The sequence below is a fragment of the Saccopteryx leptura genome, chromosome 10 (assembly GCF_036850995.1).
Source record: "Saccopteryx leptura isolate mSacLep1 chromosome 10, mSacLep1_pri_phased_curated, whole genome shotgun sequence".
Classification (NCBI taxonomy): Eukaryota; Metazoa; Chordata; class Mammalia; order Chiroptera; family Emballonuridae; genus Saccopteryx; species Saccopteryx leptura.
The window spans coordinates 8,692,076-8,694,969 of record NC_089512.1 but is presented as its reverse complement, the minus strand read 5'-3'; the positions used below and the strand labels follow the sequence as shown (position 1 = coordinate 8,694,969).

The 2,894-nt window shown below is 50.6% G+C and overlaps 1 non-coding gene across 1 annotated transcript; it reads right to left on the bottom strand.

Annotated features, from left to right (window-relative positions):
- Positions 1–1,819: 1,819 nt before the first annotated feature.
- On the bottom strand, positions 1,820–1,894 carry TRNAD-GUC (transfer RNA aspartic acid (anticodon GUC)). The gene has a single exon. It is a non-coding gene; the product is annotated as a tRNA-Asp (tRNA).
- Between the last annotated feature and the right edge of the window lie 1,000 nt (positions 1,895–2,894).

Here is a 2,894-nt window from a genome sequence, read left to right as displayed (position 1 = left end):
CACCATCGCAGCACCCCCTCCACACCCACCGCATCCTGGGCGGTGGGGTGACCACTCAGGCTCACGGCCGTCAGCGGGGCAGCAGGGTGGCACCCCCTTCTCCTCACTCACACTCCGTGTTTTTGTCACCCTGCCTGGAATTCAGAATTGCAGGATATTGGAGCTTCAAGACCAAGCGGACTTGGCAGTCTGGGTGTGTATGGCCAGGGGCCCCCATCGTGGCCATTCACATGCAGGTTCTCATTGAATTTGGGCAGATGGTAAAGAAATAGCGGAGTCAGAGGATGGTGGGCCATTCTGTTTATTGGGGGTCTCACCAAGACTGGCAAGCCACAAGAGAAGCGAAGGGAGAAGCCAAGAAAAACCTGCTTTTCCCATAGAGGGCCAGAGATTAGGGAGGGGAGAAAAAGAAATCCTCCCGCACCTCTCCGTGGTGGGGGCAGAATCTCCCCTCCAGTAAACATCAGCAAGACAACGGCCCCTCCCAAGCAAGAAGGTAATTAGCCTTTTCACCTGGGCAGCGGCCATTTTTAACAATAAAAGTGAGCAAAACCAGAGAATACAGATTTTTTTTTTAACTCATCTTTTTTTTTTCAAATATTTTATTTATTGATTTTTTAGAAAGAGGAGTGAGAGAGAGAGAGAAGGGGGAGGAACAGGAAGCTTCGACACGGGCAAGCCCAAGGTTTCGAACCGGCGACCTCAGTGTTCCAGGTCGACGCTTTATCCCACTGCGCCACCACAGGTCAGGCCAGAGAATACAGATTTTTATAAACTTATTTGCCCAACAGGGTATTAGTGACCTGGCAGCCACAATTCCTGCCAGGCCCAACTGGGGGATGAAGGAAGCCAGGGGGCTGCGGGAGGCCCAGGTCAGCCCCACGAGTGGGACCAAGGTGCCCTCCAGGGGCGCAGAGCTTGAGCTCCTTGCCCCTCCCCCACGTCCAAACCCCTGCACCCCATCATGCCCGAGTCAGCCTGGGTTGACCACAAAGACTGTCTTCATCACAGCCTGGGAAAACCTCAGAGTATTCCCCTCATTTTACAGGGGAAACTGAGGCAGGGGAACTTCCTGCGCCAAAACACCCATTTGAAAAAAAAAAGTAAATTTTTAATTTGGACATAGTTTTAGATTTACAGTAGAGTTACAAAGATCGTTCAGGGATTTCCCATACAACCCTCACGTACCCGCCCCCACGGTTCCCGTCTTTGTTATCATGGTACACATGTCAAAACCTGAGAGCCAACAGTGGTGCGTTACCATGGACTGAACCCCAGACTCTATTGTTGGTCAAATAAGTTTGTAAATTGATATATATGTTTGCTCGTTTATAGTTTGCATTGGGTGTGGGGACAGGCTATAAGCAGGCTGGGTAGTTATAGCCTAAGGCTTAGTTTTAAGACTAAGTTTTTCCCCACACCCTTGACTGTTGCTTGATGTGAGTGGTGTACTCTTACAAGGAATCCCATTATGCCTCAGATAAGTGACTTTGTTTTTTTTTTCTTTTTTTTTTTTTTGTATTTTTCTGAAGCTGGAAACGGGGAGAGACAGTCAGACAGACTCCCGCATGCGCCCGACCGGGATCCACCCGGCACGCCCACCAGGGGCGACGCTCTGCCCACCAGGGGGCAATGCTCTGCCCCTCCGGGGCATGGCTCTGCCGCGACCAGAGCCACTCTAGCGCCTGGGGCAGAGGCCAAGGAGCCATCCCCAGCGCCCGGGCCAACTTTGCTCCAATGGAGCCTTGGCTGCGGGAGGGGAAGAGAGAGACAGAGAGGAAGGAGGGGGGTGGAGAAGCAAATGGGTGCTTCTCCTATGTGCCCTGGCCGGGAATCGAACCCGGGTCCCCGCACGACAGGCCGACGCTCTACCGCTGAGCCAACCGGCCAGGGCCAGATAAGTGACTTTGTATCAGAGACTTCCTTGTTTGTATATTGAATTAAAAGGTTTTGATTTCTATACTATAAAGTGGGGCAGAGCGGGAGCTTGCCCTCTCTCAGTTCCTGCTATCACCATTGCAGGGGCCTCCTTGACCCCTTGTCCTTCATGGGAAAAGCAGGTTTTCTGCTTTTCCCTTGTCTTCTCTTGTGGCTTGCCTGTCTTGGTGAGACACCAATAAACAGAATGGCCCACCATCCTCCGACTCTGCCATTTCTTTACCGTCTGCCCGAATCCAATGGGAACCTGCGTGTGAGTGGCCACGATGGTGGCTCTTGGCAATATGTCTATTTATTTGGAGTCTGCCAACTTTCCCATTAATATTCTCTTTCTCCTCCATCGTCCCATCCAGGATACCACCTTGCATTCCGTCAACATGTCTCCCCAGGTTCCTCTGTTCTGTGATCTTTCTCATGACCTTCATGATCTTGAGGAGTCCTGGCCAGGTGTCCTGTTGAATGTCCCCCAACCTGGGGGCCTGACATTCGTCTCATGATCAGACTGCGGATGTGGGTTTTGGGTAAGAACACCACAGAGGTAGAGTGCCTCTCTTGTCACATCCTATCAGGAGTGCATGACCTCCCCACGACATCGCTGGTGGTTAAGTGGTGTCTCTACTCCCTGGAAGTGAGTCTAGCCCACCCAGCAGAAGAGTCGTAAGGACTAAATGAAGTCTCAGCTCCTAGAGGGGGGAGTATCTCCATGTTATTTGGAACTCTTCTGTAAAGCAGTTTTGCCTTTCTACCTGTTTATTTACTTATTCAATCGCTTATTTACATCAATAGGAATTCATGCATGTTTATTTTATACTTGGGGTTATATATCCCAACACTGAATTATTTTCTTTGTGGCTCATATTGTACCAGCTCTGGCCGTTGGGAGTTCTTCCGGGTTGGTCTGCGTCCCTTTGATCTGCCCCCGTCCTTTTCTCTTTATTTATTCATTTATTTACTTA